Source organism: Anser brachyrhynchus (assembly GCF_964034855.1).
Source record: "Anser brachyrhynchus genome assembly, chromosome: 25".
Lineage (NCBI taxonomy): Eukaryota > Metazoa > Chordata > Aves > Anseriformes > Anatidae > Anser > Anser brachyrhynchus.
In genome coordinates, this window is record NC_137718.1 from 1,169,960 (window position 1) to 1,188,648 (window position 18,689).

The following is an 18,689-nucleotide window of genomic DNA, read 5'->3' on the forward strand; positions in this document are numbered from 1 at the left end:
GTGCTGGCATCCCATTTTCACCCTGTGGGATTGGGGACATCGCTGCCACGCAGCCCCCGAACGGGGCTCGTACGTGCGCAGGGTGGCTGCTGGCAACATCTGGCCCACAGCTGCTGAACTCATTTCCAGCAGGGTCACACAGCTCAGTGCTGGGTCTCCTTTTTAATACGATTTCTGCTCTGTAAGCGTCTCTGCCCTTCTGCTGGACGGGCGAGGTCAGAGCTCAGGCTGGCCGCGGTGGCTGCGCCCAGCGCAGCGGCTCCTCCGCGAGCTGCAGCGGCCCCAGCCCCTGCCGAACCGTGCCTGGGCGCTTTCCATCACATTTATTACACCCTGCAGTCTAATTAACAGAGACGAGTCAAAGGACCCGAAAGCAATGATTGTAATAAATAATCGCTCAGCGACCACGGAGTTAATATTCCACCAGGGTCTCCTTCTGGCCTCCAGAAGAAATGGCAGAGACAGAATGGAAGAGAAATGAAACCTCGCAGCTTGACGTGCCGAGGGCTGCCTGGAAGAAAAGTAGCGCTGCTGCAAAGGCTTCCTGCCCTTCCCCGCTTCACCTCTCCTCCAAAAACTTCACAGCACTTGTAACAACTTTTCTTTGCAGGTTTTCACGTGGTGGCTAGAACTTGGGAACACTCAGGAAATCTTAAGAAGGCAGAAAAAACAGTATGTACAAATTCTTCTGAATGAATTGTCACAGAGAGAATGAGGCCACCACATCTTGGACTACAGCAGCTCTTCTCCTCTCGTGCCAGCTGGTAGCTCCCAGCACAGCAGGATCCTGATCTTGCACCCATGGAAACCTCTGCAGTTGATAAGGAAAAGGAGCACACGGAGGTGTCGGGGTTGCTGCCCTGCTGAGAACAACTGGATCTTGAGGTCTTCATCCTGTCTCCTCCTCTTCCTCCCAGGGAGGGTGGCCGTCGATGCTCCGGGTGCTTCGTTATATGTCCTGTAACCCGCTGTACAACTGAGCTCCAGCTCGTCATGAGTGCCGCGGTGCCCAGAGCACCTCCGAACCGGCGGCTGGCAGCGGGGTCCAGAGGCTGCCATCAGATGCTGAGCACAGCCCCATGCAATTATCTGCAGAGAGCTTGGCTTCGCTGATAATTTGTTAGCTCCACACATATCTCTACTAATTATAAATCTCAGCTGAGATTTGCATTTTTATGAAATGCTTGTGCTAGAAATCTTTGTAAAAAACCTGTACATATTAATTCAATCTAATCTTGGTCATTTCAGGTTCCATAAGAAAGCATTTTCATAAAGCTACAAAGCTAACATCTATAACTTTTCAGTTTCACCAGAGAGCATACCTCCATGTTACGTTGTACATTTATCTTTGAGGACGGCATTTATAATGAGCTCTAATGAAGTGAGAGCCCTCCACAGCCCCAGTCAGAAAGCCTGGGCCAACGCACGCCTCAGGGATGCTCTGCCACGGCTGTGCCTATTGAGCCTTGCAGGAGGGAAGCCAGGGGAGCTGTTTATACTGCTGATGCTCAGGTTTTTAGGGGGTGAGATGGAGGCACGAAGGCAGGCAGGTGCTCAGGTGCCCCCCAGCAGCTGCTCCTTCCTCAGGCAGGGCCTCTCCATCAGCTCTGGCACCGTTCCTGTCTTCTGCTATTTCTTGTTTCTGTAACAGTGCCCTGGAGAAGATGAAGAAACACGGTGCAACGAGGACGAGGCATCTCAGGCAAACCTGGAGAAAAAGCAACACAGACCTCAGCCTGCGCGAGGCCGTCTGGCACTTGAACCTGGACTTTTTCCACCAGGAACCTTTCTGGGCTCGGCCCCAGAGGAGCTTTCGGGTGCCGTCAGCAGCAGACAGAGTTACTTGATGGTGCAGGGCACAGCCTGGCCAGGCTGCTACACCTCAGACCCCAGAACAACCTTGTCGCCTGCTTTTCTGGCTGTTTCTGACAACGTGGGACAGTAACGAGGGAAGTCGCAGTGCCCACCACGGTGGCAGCGTGGCTGCAGGAGAAAGTCTTGGCCCCCGGCAGAAAAAAGATGGCTTCATCCCCGACAGCGCTCAGTTAGAGTCTTGGAAAATGACTTTCTTCCCTTTAGCAGCGACTCTTTTAAGTGGGCCTTTCCCAGATGAGGCTCAAAGCCAATAATTTCATCAGCAATTTGTATCTCATTTCAAATGCCTTTGTCTGGAGTCAGGGGAAAAAAAAGATTAACTTTTCCTCCCTGAAATATGGCTGCCGGATGCGAGGGAATAGAGAAGGCAAATAAGCAAAGCAAAGTTAAGCTTTCTGTATAGAGCTGAAGGCTTAACGGTGCAGATTACAACAGCAGGTGATGAGCAACTCTAGCCTCTGCTGTGTAGGCTGTGAAAAATCCTGTTAAAGTGCAAAGGCGTTTTAGCTACAGCTCCACATTTCAGAAATGATTGAGCTGAAATCTGAGGGACTGACAGCAGCCAGGGACCAAGCAGCATCTAGCTGAAGGCCAGGAGGAGTCCCGGGGGCTGAGCAGAGCAGGGACACACGAGGTGAGCGTGGGCTCGGAGCCTGTCCTCCTCCCTGGCACCAGGGGGGAGCTGCTCCTGCGCCCTGGACCTTTTCGATGGTGATTAATGAAGGGAAAATCTGGCAGGATGAAAGCACAATGGGAAACAAAGCAGCCTAAGTAATGACACCAGCGAGCAGCCCAAATGTAGGAGCAGAAGAGTGTCTTGGGGCAAGCTCAAGGAAAGGTCAAGAGCTTTATTTATTGCCTTAAATAATGTATTAAGTGCCCATCTTCAAAGACTCTGGCACAGAGCACAAAAACAAGAGCAGAGGCACCACAAAGGGGCAGGGAGGGCGCGAGGGGCGGCGGAGCAGCGCGGACGCTCGAGGCTTCACTTGGAGCTCTCCTTCGGATCCCGCTTCCTCAGCAGCTGCCCGACCTGCCAGTGACGGCAACAGATGCCAGAGAAGTTCCTGGCCATTAGCCGCTAATAAGAAATTAATTAGCTAATTAGCTAATATTTGATCTTTTGGACTGGGTTCTGTTGGTGTCTGTGGATCTGGGCTGCCCCACATGGGCACAGCTCTGGCTGAAGTCAACACCACACTGCCACTGACTCCTGGGGAGAGGAGAGGCTTCAGGCAGCCAGCGAGCACAACGCGACGCGGGGAGCATCACCCTGCTGAGCTGGTGCCGATGTTCCCCGCAGAGGTGAACCTCGCTTGTGCAAACCCCAGGTCCTCCCCTGCTGAGAGGGGCTGTCGACAGAGACCCGTGTCCATGTGCTCATCTCACCATCTCTCTCTCCTTCGTCTGTCTTGTCTCATCTCACTTCCTCCTCGCAGCAGCATGGCCGGATCCGGGGCTCCCAGCCCTCCTGCCTGCCCAGGGACATCCTAGTGCGGCAGCAGCCAGCCGGGGCAGGGGGAGCCGTGTTTGTTCTTCTCTGAGAAGGCATCGAGCCTCCCAAGAGGATAAGCAACACCTGCTGCTGCTTCACAAGGGTTCAAATTCCAAGTCTCCTGGTACAACATGAAAGGCAAAATGTTCCCAGGCTACACAGGATATCCCTGGAGGTTGTCCCAGTCTAGGCTTAAACCCACCGGTGCCTTTTGTGCAGGCACAAAGTGAGCGTTTACTCTTTCCTAAAGAAAAACATACTGGGGTGCCCCTGGGTTAGCTCTTGTGGGCTGGGTGTGCAGGGAAGCGCAGCAGGGCATCTGCCCCCCCCGGCAGACAGACGTGCCCCTGGTTCTGTGTCGGGACAGCGGCAGCAGCACCACCCGCACGGCTGTGGATGCTTGGGATGAGCCTCGGCAGAGCAGCCAAACTTTGCAGGCTTATCCAGACCTAACCGCCAGTCCCTGAGAGGTTTGGCCTTCACTAGAAATTAGAGACAAGTTTCCAGCGCTTTCCTCCGCCATCTGCCCCGGCTTTAGTTGAAATGCAACATTTTACTCCGGCAATCAGTAGGTAATCTTGTCAGCATTACTTAGAGAAGCTGGGTCTGTCCTGCCCATCTGATGCACTGTGCAACAGAGGGAAAATCACGGGTTCCTCTTGAAAGGAGGGAAAAAATTGAGGTTGACTTTGGCACAGGAAAACAAGCAATCCAGAGATGACAATGTGCCACAGGAGCTTAAAATAAGCATCAACTAATTCAAACAAAAACAAATCTGCATTGAAAATAGACTCTTCCCCAGACCACATCCCCACTTTAAAGAGTCTTTGAATCCTCCCAGGCACATTTAGAACATACTCCCCCTTCACAGTCTCTCACTCGCTTTGTTTTGCTATTGCGTAGCCAGCAAATGAGGGCTGAAGTTTGCAATGATGTTTTCCTATTAGCCCTAATGCTAATAAATAGCCGTGCCCCCTGCTCCCCGTGCCAGCACCGTGCGCTCTGCCGGGGGGAGCTGGGAGGGGGGCACAGAAGCTGCTGGCTGGGCTGCCCCTGGCCCAGAGCCCCTCCTGCAGGCAGGTGGGCAGGAGAGCAGGGGAAGGGTGGATGGGCATAAAAAAGAAGTGTTTCTGCTTTTTTTTTCCTAATATTATGAAAACCAGCTTAGCCTGACAAGGGGCACGGCCCGGGCTGTGAGGCTGAGCAGCCAGCAGTGCCCCGCACCCTCCTCTCCCACCTCCTCCAGCTGCTGCTGCAAGCCTCGGAAACACGGCTTCCCCAGCACCACCTGGAAAGAAAAGAGAAATCAAACCACAAGGTCACCAGCAGGCATCAGCCGATGGGCTTGGAAATGGCCACGCTTCCGCTGTAAATGGGTGTATTTGGGCTTATGGTTGTTCGCTCCCTAAGGACTGCAGTTTACGAGCAAATCTCGCAGCTGGCCTGGCCTGGGGGGGGGGGGGGGACGGGACGGGGCCATGGCTCAGCTCGGGGTGCGGGGAGTAGGGGGATGCTGCAGGCACCAGCACCAGCCCCAGCACGGCCGGACCCCCCTGCGGCTGCCGCACAGCCCGGCCGGCTCACTCCTCTCTGCTGTCCAGGCAGAGCAGCGGGCTCATTCTGCTAATTAAAAGAAAAGCAGGAGAAAGGGAGGAAAAGGATCACCAGGTGAGTCCCCAGGAGGCAGGCTGTCTCCCACACCTGCCAATCCCCTTCAGACGTCTCTCAGATCTCCTCCGCCGACACCACCTCCTCGCTCCCGCTCTCCTCTGCATGCCACGCAGGAGCCAGGATTGATAATTAATAAATCTTGCAGAAGGGAGTGGAAGAGGCTGTCGGATGTGCAAGCAGTGCAGGCACCGCCGGAATTGATTATGGTGGAGGCTGAATCGCTGCCTCTAATTAACGTATTGTTCTTTACGTGCTGCTCTGCTGCGGGCTGCGGATGGGGCTCACAGATCAGCCCTCGTAACCTGGGGTGCTCAGGTCCTGCCCTGCAGCCTCGCAGTGGGGACAGATGAGGGGGGTTCAGGGGGATGTGGTGGGGGCAGACGTGGGGGGTTCAGGGGGATGCGGTGGGGGCAGACGTGTGGGGTGCAGCCCGATGGGCAGTGCTTTCCCATGGAAGGGGAACGCAGAGGAAGCTTCGCCATCCTGGGCAAGCCACACAGGAGCTGAGCCCCTTCTGGGTGCATGGGGAACGTCACCATAACGCTTCCCACAAACCTCATCTTGGGCTGAAATGGCCTGGAACGGATGGCAGCAGCTTGTCGGGTTGGGAAGACAGCAGTGCGGGTGACAAACACCAGCACTGCTCAAGCCAGGACCTGCAGCAGCACAAAGACCGTGCAAGGGCACGGCAACTTCCCAAGCGTGCAAACTTGTACCAAAGCACTGCCAGAGCATCTGACAACAACCCTTTTTTCTGGCCACAGTTCCGAGCAGAAACCTGTATCCTGCCCAGCCCCAAAGCTTTCTGCACGAGACTTGTGGAGGTGCAGGGGAACCTCCGAGGACACGGTGTGTCCGGCACCGCGGGTACAGGGCAGGCGCTGCCGAGCCCCCACGTGCACGGCTGAGGGCTTCTCACTGATAGCTGCTGGTTTTGGGGCAGATTATGAATTGTTTGATATGGAATTTCAAATGATCACTTAAGTAGCTAATTAGTTCGTAACAACTTTGAGCAACCTGGGTGTAGTGTGTATTTAAGTGTTTAATGCCTTTTTTTCCTCTCTCTTCCTTTCTAATTGGCATTTAATTAAAAGAATAAATAAAAAAGAAAAGCAGCTTTGCCTGGGCTGTTTGGGTTTAAATATTAAACAGTTTGCTTCTCCTTGAGGAGCGAATTGCTTCGGCTTGGGCTCCCGCAGCAGAGGCGAGGGGCGAGCAGCTCAGGCACCCCCGTCCCTCGGTGCTGAGTGCTCCTGGGGCGCCAGGCAGCTTGGCTCTGAGGCTGAACGCACCATTTCAGCTCAAATGCATTGTTTTCTTCAATGCCATTTAAATGCCACCCAACTTTTAGACCGGCTCACGTCTCCCTTCTGCATTTAAAGTCATTTTCAGGTTGACCTGAAACGACGACCTCCCCTCACTTGCTTACATTTTGCACCACTCCCAAAATACGGCTTTCTGCACCGGCCCGGTGGAGGTCTGCCCCCCACCAGGGGAACATTAGGAGCCCCTGCACTGCCGCCGTGCAGCTTTTGCTGCGAACCAGCTGGAGACGGTGCCTCCCTCTCACCTTGCAGCCTCCTTCCTCACCACATTTTCCAGCGGAGAGCGCGCCTTGGCAAGGCTCCCTTTGGCTTCCCCCTGTGAAAGCAGTCTCAGTGCCCCCGTGAAGCCCAAGAGGGGATGCTCTAGAAGGAAATGTCCATTAGTGAAGCACTCAATAACTTCTGCTCTCTGATTTATTGCAGTCACTAATGTCTGAAAATCATCTAGTGCTCTGGCTTCCTCTCTTGGCAAGAGGTGGCAGAGCTGGCTGGCCTGCCAGATTAAGTTATAACAGCTTCGGGAAGGCTCTGATGTCTCTGCCGCTGCTCAGACATCCAACACTAACTGAGGACGAGACAGTCCCGAGGAGCTTTTGAACAAAGCAGAGCTTTCAAAGCCGTTCTCTCTAGAGGTGCGATTATAAAGGGGAAGGTGGAGCATGATTCCCCCCCTGCCACATCCCTGCCTCGGGGTCCAGGCTGGTGCCTGCAGGGTCTGAGCCTGTCGCCGTCCCCAGCTTCGCCCTCGCCGCAGGTAACCTCACATCCCCGTCCTCGGGTCAGCACCCCTGGGGAACATCGAAGCCTGAGAAGGGAAAAAAGTCCCTGCTGTGTCTGCTACAACAGATGAGCAAACGTCCACTCAGAAAAGTTGGTGTGCAACGTGTAACCTTCCCCTCCCTCATTAGAATCCGGGTGGATCTGATGCGAAACTCACCAAAAGTGTATGCCTGTGAATACCAAGCATGTTAACAGGTTAAAGTAAATCCAAAGTAACATTTGAAAGCTGAAAGATGAAAGTAGATCACAGGCCAAAGATCAAACAATCTAGAACCACTTCTAAGCCTTTTAGTGCTGCAGATTATTAGCATTTGAAAGTGAAGAGCATTAGTGAAAGAAGAGGATGGGGAGAGTAGGAAGGAATTTCAGTTGTGCAGATAAAAAGTGAAGTAAGTGACAGTGGGAGAGGAAGAATGAGAATTATACGGCTTATTAGGCACTGCACAAAGGGGTGCACACACGCAAGTGCGTGCACATCTGGGAGGAACCAGCGGTTTGTTTTCAGCCCTCAGGTGAACATCTCAGGCTCTGTCCCTGCTGCACTGGGTGTGAAGAGGGCTAAAAACTCCCTCTGGCTGTGGGCTCAGAGCAGTCTGGGCAGCAGGATGGCTTTTCTCTTCGTGTCCCTCTCTTTGCAGGTGCCGGGCTGAGCCCGGCCCCGCAGCGGGTGCACAGCTCTGGCTCCCCCACGTGCAATGCACCGCCTCCATCTGCAGCTTCAGCAGTCTCAGAAGAGAGGCCAGGAGGTAATGGAGCATGGAAACCAAACTCTGCTTTGCAGCATGCAGCAGGACCTTCTGCACCATCGAGGGAGCTTTTGGAAGAAAAATATCCAAAAAGGAGCAGCAGAACTGAAGGCTAGGGCATTTGGTGCCACCAACATCTCAATCACTTGGAGCTGCCCGGTAGAGGAAGGCCTTTGAAAAAACATTTAACTGGAAAATTAAGTAATTTACTTTACTCCTATATTTATAATTAACTTGGTGGTGCTGTTTTACTGCCAGGGAAACCCACACATGGAGCAGACCCCCTTCCTAACAGTCACCTGCTCTGCGTAGGATCTCCGAGCCTTCCTGTACCCCTCCGAGGTCACGCACACCCTGCCTGTCTTCTCCTCTTTTCCCTTTTCCTCTCCTTCTCCTGGCCTAAAGGACTTCTGTTGCAACTACAGCTGTCACACCACGGAGATGTTAATCCCCTCGGGGGCTCCGTCGTGCAGTAAGAGGCCCGTAAGCTCTCATCCCCGTGGTGCAGCAGGAGCTGGTGCACCGGGCAGCAGCGCTGGGGTGCAGACAGGGAGGCACCACGTTCCAGGTGCAGGGCTTTATCCTGATCCTAACCCGCAGCAATGTCCAGCATCACCAGGAAAGCTTACGGCACTGGCAGTGAGAAAAGAAAACTCATTTTGTGCTCGCAGCCCGGCCAGCCGGCTCCAGAGCCAGTAAAGCAGGAGCTTTTATTTCATGGTCTCTTTACACAGCACAATTGCCTTTTAACCTCTTTCGGCTAAATGTGGTATGTCTCCGGAGTCTGAAAAGGCTCCAGTTAGTTCCTGATGGTTTAGCTCGCGTCACCCGGCGTACGTTCCTCTGAAACAGCCAGGCTGACATCTGGACATGGCCACACACCAGCCTGCCGTGCCACCAGGGGCTGGGACACCGGCGGGCGCTCAGGAGCCGGGGCTGCAGCTGCTGGGGGGGGGGGCGGGGGTCCGCACCCCCTGCCCCAACTCACAGCAGGGAACCCACAACGTCCTTGCTGCCCCTCTGCTGATTTCCATACAGCAGTAATTGGATGCAATTAGGCCCAGCCAAGTGCATGGGTATCCAGCTCACATCGCTCTTGACTGCGGGCTTTTTTCTCTGTTCCAGGGCTGCCAAAACTCTCCCAATGCACGCGTTGTGGGAGTCTGTTAATTGCTGTTTGCAAAAGCTTTCCGTGATATCGTCCTGTGTGTATTCTTTTCGTTACCTGGGCACCAGGATGAAAGCTGCCGCGGCAAATAAGACATGAGCTGCTCCCCAGGCAGAAAGCAGCCCTGCGGGGAGCGCTGGAGCTGCCCTCAGCAGGCAGTGGTGCTGAGCCGGCAGGAGGGGACCCGGCCGGCTGCAGGGGTCTCTGCTTGTCCTCTCCTCGCCCGCTCTGCTGCCACCAGAGACCCTGGGCACCTTTGTTTATCTCAGGTGCTCCTCTGTGTGGCTGCAATCGCAAGTAGCAAATTATGAGAAAGGAGAGAGGGAGAGGGAGGCGACTGACTATCGTCCCTATTATATGCAGCCTTGGCTGTAATAAACAGTGAAGTTGACTATTCCCAGAGGGACTTGCTAATATAGGAGATTGATTCACTGCAGTGTAACCCCCCAAGGGCTTTACACACAACTCCGACTAAACTTCCTATAAAATCAATCCAGCCTTTTCACCACTTTTGACAGGGTGTTCTAATATTAATCTACTCTCCTTGTCAGTCAGCTCCACTAACAAAGGCTTTAATGATTTTAACCAGGCATAATAAATACTACACAGGTAGGTGGAGGATTCCTGGATCCCTCCACAAGAAAAAACATCCCCTCCTTTCCACCGGTGAAGGACTCACATTGATTATGATAACAATAAATAATAGCAAAATAATGATGATGATGATGACGACAATGCAAACAGCTTCCAAGGCAAGGCTGGAGCTGGCTGACGACCACATCGCACACCTCACCCACTCCAGGAGTGAGCACGCAGCGAGGACTCGCCCTGAATTAGGTGCCGTGGGTGCAGAGGCGCGGGGCGCTCGCGGTGCCGCTGCCCAGCGCTGTGAAAGACAGTGCCTGGCAGGCAAGTCAGCCTGATGAGCTCCGGCACCGCCATCCAGGCTGCACTTAGCCTCAGGCACCTGGAGGAAACGGAGGTTTGTTGTAAAAAATGTAAAGCACCTGGCCCCTGTGATTAAGCCCAGCACAGACTATTCCCTTTCTCCTGCATCATTTCCACATCTCTGCCTCTGACTCACCGCTAACTTGTCCTCCCTGACAGCTAGACAGACAAGAGCCCACCTCCGTTCGTTCACACTGCAATTAGGAAAGTCCTTAGCTTCCTAAATGTGTGTGGGGCAGGCTCTGAACACCCGACAGGATGGAAACGCAGCGTGAAGTCCCTTTCCAGATCCACGGAGCCACTGAGTTAAGGAATCCGTACGAAAGCACAGTGAGAGACAGAGCAGCCATGGAGAAAGGGCTCACAATGGCCAGGAGTCAGGCAGAGCACAGCCCCACACCTCAAGACCAGGCTCCAGGTCAGCAGCAGGGTTTTCTTACACCCCTCCAGTCAGCAAAAGCCCCAGGATGGGGCCCTGGGTGCATCTCTGCAGCCTGGCCTCCATGGTCTACTGCAAACCTCTGTGCAGATCCATGGGCACCTCCAATTTCCCCCCAGGCAAATTATTCTTCCCACCTGCTGTGGGAGGAGCCCCAGCACACCTCCTTGTTTTCATCCTAGGTGGGTCTTAAAGACAAATTAAAGACCACAGCGAGTTTTTTTTTTTAAGCAGAAATGAGCGTTTTATAGCAGGCGTGCTCTACCCTTGTGCAGCCTCCCTTTCCAGCCCCAGCCGGCGGTGCTGTGTTGAAGCAGGTGCCCTGAACACAGTTATGTTTAAACAAAAACGCTGTTTTGGGCATGGGCCAATGCTGGGCTGCTTTCAGCCAGGTCACTAGTTATTTGTTTGCTTTGGAAGCAAGAGTTTGTGGAGAGAGGAGCCCTGCAAAGGCTCTGCCACGCGCAGCAGTGCCACGCTGCTCACTAGGCAAGGAGTTAATGGGCGTGCAACACACGTACAGCTCGTCAGCGTGCTCATCGCTGCCCCTGCCACCTCTGATGGCAAGGTGGCTGCCTGGGGCTGAAGGAACTAGATCATTCTCTCCTTCCTCAAGCCGTTCCGGTTTGTGCCTTTGCTTCTGTTTCTTGGGGTGCCACCAGGCGGGCTGGGCTGCACAGCCGCTGGGCGGCACACTCGTAGCTGGGGACACTGGGGACACTGGGAGCCTCCCTCGCTCAGCCCAGTGATCCATCCTGAACATGCACCAGCGTGGCTGACAGCAGCCTTTGGCTTCTAGCCCCGAGCCGTACTGCTCTTGTTGCGGCGTGGGACAGCTTTAGGGCAGATCTTCAGGCGGCGTACGCTGGAAAAGTGCCGCTGAGCTCCGCGGGGCTTTGCGGGGCTGAACGTGCACATCTTGGCTTTCCCTTATTGTAACACAACAGAAATTTTAAAGGGAGACAATGGAAATCGGAGGAGAGAACTCAAAGGGATCATCATCTGAACTGATCTAGCAATTAACAAGTCCAAAAAATCTGCAGGATCCCTTCATTGTGCTTAATTATATGGCAAATGGAATTGCAAATATTTACTCAAAATTAATGTCACGCAGGCATCATCAGGAAATCCCAGAGACGTTTCCTAAGGATCACCTTAATGTCTTTTGCTGAAAAGGAGGTCCTGAGTGGGTATTACACTATCCATAATGTTATAAACAAATCTAATGGTCTGCTTTGCTTCCCCCCTCAACAGAACTCTTAATTATGTATCTTGCAAATGTGCTTGGAAAATGGATTAGCTGCACCAGCTGTTTGCTACCATGGCAGAGTCTTTTCCGAAGCGTTTGTAGTGGCTCCAAAGTATTATCCACGTTCCCTGCTCTGGCAGCGCAAGCATGTGATGAGGAAGGACCCGCTTTGGTTCGGCGTGGAGATTAGCTCGGGCTTTGTAGACCAGACGCGAGGTATTTTGCTGGAATCAGTCACAGCTGTCTCCACTCGCAAGGCAGGAATCAGGACAATTTGTGCAAGGTTGGTTTACTTTGTTGTGTACGCTGCTCTGCAGCGGGATGGCAGGAAAAAATACAGAAGAATTTCAAAAACAAACAACCGCCACATTAAAGGGATTTATCTCACGAGCAGTAGCTGCGGCAAGGTGTAGAGGGGCAGGGCAGAGCAAGCAGGCAGCGACTTTGCACTGGGCTTGGCAGAGAAGGAAGAGCCGAAAGCAAAGGACCGGCCTTACAGCAAAACACCACGCCTAGGAGGCTTCGAGGTGTTGGTGGCCTGGCCAGTCCTGAGCTGCAGCCCCTGCTCGGCTCTGGCGTTTCAGGCGCCTGTAGGAAAAGGGCAACCTTTCGCTGAGCGCCGCTCGTTCCAAGTCCCAGCTTTGTGAGGCTGGGGAGCCCTCAGCCAACACGGGTGATCAAAGAGGATCATTTATTATTTACAGTCAGAGGAGCCAACTTTTTGTTCTGTGTTTATTCAGTGCTTGGCATAATAATGTCCTTGCGCAACCACATCCCAGCCTGGGACCGGGCATCCCGGGGAGCCACAGGCAGGAGCGGTGCCATGCGCCCATCGTGGGGAGGGCAGCGGGTGCTGGAACCGGCCAGACCACCACCCTGCTGGCCCTGCTGCCCCTTCAGAAATGTGTTTGAGGACACGCACAGGTCCGAACTGTGCACGTCGTTTTATCCCGTGCTGAAATGAGGCGGGTGGAGGTGCCCTGCGTGGGCTGAAGCATCGCCTGCAGAAAGAACACAGCCCACAGTGGTCGGCCACATGCCGCAGGGGTGACACGTCCCATGGCTGCTGCCAGCATCCCTCGCTGCCTTGGTTCTTTCCCATGTTCATCTCCAATGCAGACGAGGAGCTATCCTTTAAATAAGCTCCCGAGGACACCCATTAATAAAATGCTACTTATCTCTGCGTGCTCTGAAATAGCTAGGTGGGCAGTGCACCGTAATGGAACTTTTAGCTCAAGTAGCAATGACTTTGACCGTGCAAAATTACACTCTATTCTGGCCAAATTAACTAGGTAATGCCTTGCATTAGTGTAAAATCCTCCATCAAACCATGAAGGCTGCCGTTAAAAACACTCAAGGCCAAAAAAAATATGGTGCTGGGGGGAAGGCATTCTGCGCAGTTAACAACCTGAGAGGCTGATTTTCCACTGCCTGGCACCTCGTGCTGCCCTTTACACGTGGGCGAGGTGGGGACAAGGCAGGGAGGAAACGCAAACGCCCTCGCTCGGGTGTAGCGGACGCTGCTGGGAGCAAGGAAGGATGGAGAGAGCACCACGATGTGGGCTGTGCTTGGGCTCTGACCTGCTGCGGGGCTGGGGGCTCTCCCCAAGCCCAGGCACTGCCTGGACCCTCGGGCACCGGCAGCCCCCCCCTGTCCTCACCCATGCCCACAGGCAGCTCAGAGCTACGCTGCAAACTCCATCTCCGCCTGCCCATGTCGGCAGGAGGCGTGGGCTGCATATATTAACATTTCCACATTTCCTTCATTCCGTCAGTGCTCCCGAATCGCTCTGAGTCACGACCCTGGGGGGTTCCGCTCAGAGATGCCATCGCTGCTTTACCCCTTCCCAGGACGAGCGGCCGGGCCACCCCGCTGTCAGCACCGCTCACCCGCCTGCCCCAGCTGCGATTTCGGCTGGCAGTGGCTGCACGAGGTGAGCGAGGTGACCCCTGGTTGTGGCCGCGGAGAAGGAAGCAGCCGCACGTCGCAGCCCTGGGGATGGACACGCTGGGTCGGGGCACTACCAGCCCTGTTCCCTGGCCAAAAACGCCTCTCGCCTTTAACTCCCCACCCAGCGGAGGGAGACCCTGCTGGCTGCCATTGCCACGCTGCTTTTTACACTCAGTGTTGTTCTACTCTTTCTTCTTTTTCCCTTTTTTGCCTGTAACTTCAGATCAGGCTGGGGGAATTGTCTATTAAAAGGCGATCCAGGAAGCTTGAACGACTCAAGCAGAAGAATACCTGGAAGAAATTAAAGGATCTCTGATGGAAGAATGCGCAGACATCAAATGAGGCTTAATTAGGAGAACACAACTTTTGTATTAGCGCTCCCCATCCATGTGACACAGGCAAAGGGAAAGGGAAGAAACTGCCAAAGAGCTTATTTGTTTTGCAATTACGGATGAAATAAAAAATTACTTGGTCTAATTAGGCCTCTTTTAGTAAGAGAACCATGCAAAATAAACTCCATTTCATTATCAATGCCAACACAATTCTCTCTTGCGCTTTATATGTTTAAGTGAAAATGTGGAAGGTCAATTTGCTATGTAAATTTTCACAAATTTGGCTAAACTAAAACGATTACCCTAATGCTTATGCAAATTAGCTTAATTGATAACGACTTCTCTTGGTAACTTTAAAGAAAGGGAGGGGGGAAATTATTCCAATTGTGACAATCCTCTGAAGTGTTTCTTTGCCCAATAAAGAAATGATATCTTGACAAATTAAAGAGAATATAATGAAATCAGATTAATTAATGCTAAGACCAATTAGCACATGCAAAGAGAGAGTGAGATTTACAGAAGCAAAATTCACTAGAGAAGACTACAGGAATTCATCATCTTTCATAAAGACATTTATATACCTTAATATTCTTTGGAGTACTGAGGAGTTCTTTGCTTACACCAGTAGTTTGCTGTTGAAATAGACACTTTGCTCAGCGGGAGGAAACGAAACAAATCCAGAAGCAAAGGCGCCTCCGCCTGGTGCTTGAGCGATGAGCCCCCTTGTGCCTCTCTTTGCCCGGCCAAGGATGCTCCCCGATGCTGGTGAGCAACCGGCTGAGCAATCCTCCCAGATCCTGCACACACCTACCCCTTCCCCAAAATGTTGCAGAGAAAGGGAGCAGGGCGGCAGGGCACGGGGCAGAGGCACTGGTGTATCCCAGCGCGTTCCTGAGATGCCCAGCATGGTTCAGCAAGCTGGCCCCACGTGCTGTAATGCCCCGGCCCCAGCTCGGCCGTGCTGGGCTGTCCCAGAAAACATTAATTACACCTGGCAGAAAGCAGCGACTCAAAACTCTCCCTACTACCACTATAAAACTCATATGAAGTAATAAAAATAATTACCAGCAACACTGTATGCAATATCCTTCTGTGTCATCTCTCTCCTGTTGGCAATAAAGCTACCTAGCAAATTAACTATAAGGGAGGGCCCGTTTATTTACCTTGTAATTGGACCATGCTGGAAAATGCTTCATAGAAAGCGTCTCTTGGACAGGTATAAATTCAGGATGCTGGCATGTGGCGGCGTCCCCACGCAGTGCATGGGCCAGGGTCCTGTAGGTGATGGAGTGCTCTGGGGCGGGGAATTTTGATGGTATTATCTGAGTTCTTCAGACAGCTGCACTACTGAATAGGCACTACTGCAGGCTTTATGGCACCGCTCTGCTGAAGTTCACATCTCCGATGCATTACCTCACCCTGGCCATTCAGAGAAGGGAGGGGAAAAAAAAAAGGGCATTCTATTTTTTTAAACAAAACAAAAGTCCTCCCCCCATATCACACATCAAAGCAGCAGCCAGAGCCCTGGGCTATGGGGCGGTGGAGGTGAGGAGCAAGGGCCAGGGGAAGGCGGGCGGTGAGCCACTGCCAGAGGCTGGCTTGGGGTGCAGAGCGCTCGCAGGACAGCAGCCCCCAGAGCCCCACAGCACCAAGCCCTGCAGCACCCCATCAGGAGGCACCAAGAAAGCAGCCAGGGCCCCCCCAGGGCACAAAGGGGGCCGAGCTGCCAGCACCCCCACCCCTGCCTCCAGCCCGCGCCGCGGTGAAAGCTGTGCCACCGGGGTGGTGAGGCTCATCAATTGCTAGAAATCGCCCAGACAACACTTTCTGACGTACATTAGACTGCAGCATTTATAAAAGTAAATCAATTGTGCTATTAAACCCTGCTCACAGCCCTTATTTGCTTGCAGCCCCGATCAGCCTCTGCCACAAGCGAGTGCTCGGCCCTGCTTTTTGTGCTGCCGAGCGGGGAGGCTTGCTCTGCGTCTCCCTGCCCGGGACAGGAGCCCTGGCAATTGCCAGCTCCCACCCAGGAGAAGCAGGGCCCTGGCGCTCCTCTTCTCTCCTCCCCCTGCCCACCATCCTGCCCTTCCCCTGGGCATCACCCCAGCGAGGGAGGAAGGCATCTGTGGGGAGGAAAATCCCTCTGGGATGGGTCGAACTGGGTTCTGGGAACATCCCTCACCTGTTAAAATATCTGCACCTGTGGAGACCGCCAGTGACGGATGCATCCATCCCCTCCTGTGAACCCTGCAGAGCTGGGGGTGGTGGAAGGAAACCTTTTGCTCGATTTATTTCACTGCAGTCAATTGTGTGGCGTGTCTCCCAGTTCGTCAGCACCTCTGGAGCAAAACAGGCCCTTTCCATCTCATTGGCGTTATGCATGAGCTAGGATAGGAAATGAGCAAACATGCTGCTTGGATAAATACCCTGAAGAGGGTCTTTCTTTCCTTCCTTTTATATTGCCACCCTCTTTTCTCTCTCTCTCTTTTTTTTTTTTTTTTTTTTTTTTTCATTTTGTTGTCTACAAAGACAGGCAGCAAAAAGGAGAAAAAAGCTGCGCCTTTAGATTCTGCGCCAGCAGAAATTTCTCTTCACTCCATTTTCCTCCGCTATTTGTTAAACTGTACAACATTAAAGAAAGAACTGGAGGGGGGGAGATGTGTTTTTTCGACTTTGTCTCTCATTTGTTAATTGTGCTCATCAGCGAAAATCATTCGTTGTAGAGATGGGGAGCAAAGAAAAAAAAAAAGGAAGGAGCTGATCATATGCAGGGGAAATAACTCAGATGTGAAAATACTTCAGACTAGGAGATTGCACTATTTATTCACACAAGTGTCCTGCTGTGCCTCAGAAATGCAGTGATTTAATGAGCTGCTGCAAAGGTGTTTGTTATTAAGAAATTCTGTCTCTGGTTATTCTCCCCCGTGTGATTAGGACGGAGCGTGGCAGAAGTTCTGACTCGGCGTGTTATTAAAGATTTAGCGGCTCTTCCCTCCCTGCTCCCGGCTCCGCGGCGCTTTTGAGCCTGTTCCAGAAATAAACACCGTACAAGCTGAACGGGGCTTGTTCGGCGCAGATGCCGAGTGAGAGTTAAGAAGAAATTAGGAAGGCATTTGTGTTAACAGATGTTCTTCCTCCCTGCCGGGGATCTGTGCGAGCACGGAGGCAGTGCGGGGCCTGGAGGGAGCGGGGAGGGGACCTGGCCCCGGGCATCGGGGGTCACTGGGACCCGTGGGGACAGGGACGGGTGGGGATCTGGGGGACCACCCCTCATCCCTGGGCTGTGCTGCTCAGCAGGACTGCCTCCATCCATCTCCATATCCCCCGGCAATCAGAGGTGCCCTCTGCAGCAGGATCTCCCATCCCGGCGCTGCTGCCACCTCTGGTGCCGCACCGAGCAGGTCGCCGAAGCCACCTCGGATGCGTCGGGTGCAGCACGGTGGGCACCAAGCCTTCCTCACACCCTCATCCCTCACCCTGGCACCGGTCCCCCCGCCTCGCCCTGCAGCCTCCCGGTGCTTGTGGAACTCAGAGAAATACAAATATCGGGGGGGTTCTGCCGCGCCCAGCTCCCGGCGAGGTGAGGCGCGCGGCGTGTCGGCGCTGGGCGCTTTGCTGGAGCAGAGTGTTTCTCCTTTCAAGTCACTCAAGCACCGCTATTACTCCGAGGCTAAGCAGCTCTAATGGAGAAAGCAGTCCAAGTTTCATTTTCCTCTGTAATGGAAAATGCAAGAGTGAGATTTCAGTCTGTGAGCACTTGTATGAAAAAACAAATATCTTTATTGGCACTGGACAGCCTGCCAATCAGCCACAAAATTGCTGGCTTCTCTTTCTCCCCTGAAGGAATGCCTCTGCATACAAAGATACCGGAAAAACTTCAGGGCCTGGAGGATAAAAGGGCCTTCTCTGCCTTTCATTGGGTGATTTGCAATGCATTGCTTCAGCATAATTTCCCATCTCCACCGCTCACAAAGGGAGCTCTGTTGCTATCTGTGAGTTTAATAATTTCTGTTCCCTACACCTTGCATTCATAATGCATCTTTCAACACCTCAGCTTGTGCTGCCCAACTGGGCTATGACTCTGCCTGGGTTCTGCCTCTGAGCTGGAGCTAAAGCAGTGATAAAACCAGAGGTTTCGCATCCCAAAGGGCCCTCGAGGCAGGGATGAGTGGGCAGCGGGCGGCCTCCTCCCTGCAGCCCCGAACAGGACTCACAGAGCTTCCCAAAGAGCCACGAATAACCTGCCCCTTCACATCTTCCCAGGCAATGGCTATCATCTCCTTGCAGCCTCGGTACCTCCAAAGTACCAGGCACACTCACCCAGGGCCAAGCAAGCTTCATCATTTTGTCCTTTTGGGGCTTTTTGGCTCACGCCACCCAAGCCTGCATCTTTGCCACCATCACCACGAGAGAAACTGCAGCAAACTTGTCACCACCTGCGTTCAGATGGGAGGATTTGCATAAGTTATTCCCCGAAGCCTTTAGTCCCCACAGGACATATTCTTTATCCATTTAGCCAGGAATTCAACTATTAAAAGCCTGCAGACATGCAGCATTTGTAAAATTAGTACAAGAGGCTCCAAATAATCCATGGCTCCATCTGTTACGTGAGCCACGTGTCATCGTCTCTTCTCCTTTTTGCGTTCCGGGAGGAAAACACCAAGATTTCTGGGCTAGGTGCAGCGCTGTGTTTGTGCTGAGCCTGCT

The 18,689-nt window shown here is 53.2% G+C and overlaps 1 long non-coding RNA gene across 3 annotated transcripts; it reads right to left on the reverse strand.

The window, feature by feature from the left end:
- Nucleotides 1-3,786: 3,786 nt before the first annotated feature.
- On the reverse strand, nt 3,787-16,128 carry LOC308182652. 3 transcript variants are annotated; one of them, XR_013941990.1, is made up of 3 exons: nt 16,085-16,128; nt 15,143-15,398; nt 3,787-12,697 (listed from the first exon to the last, which is right to left on the reverse strand). It is a non-coding gene; the product is annotated as an uncharacterized lncRNA (long non-coding RNA). The 3 variants fall into 3 exon arrangements; XR_013941991.1 differs by lacking the exon at nt 16,085-16,128 and adding an exon at nt 15,871-16,073; XR_013941992.1 differs by lacking the exon at nt 16,085-16,128 and adding an exon at nt 15,816-16,073.
- Between the last annotated feature and the right edge of the window lie 2,561 nt (nt 16,129-18,689).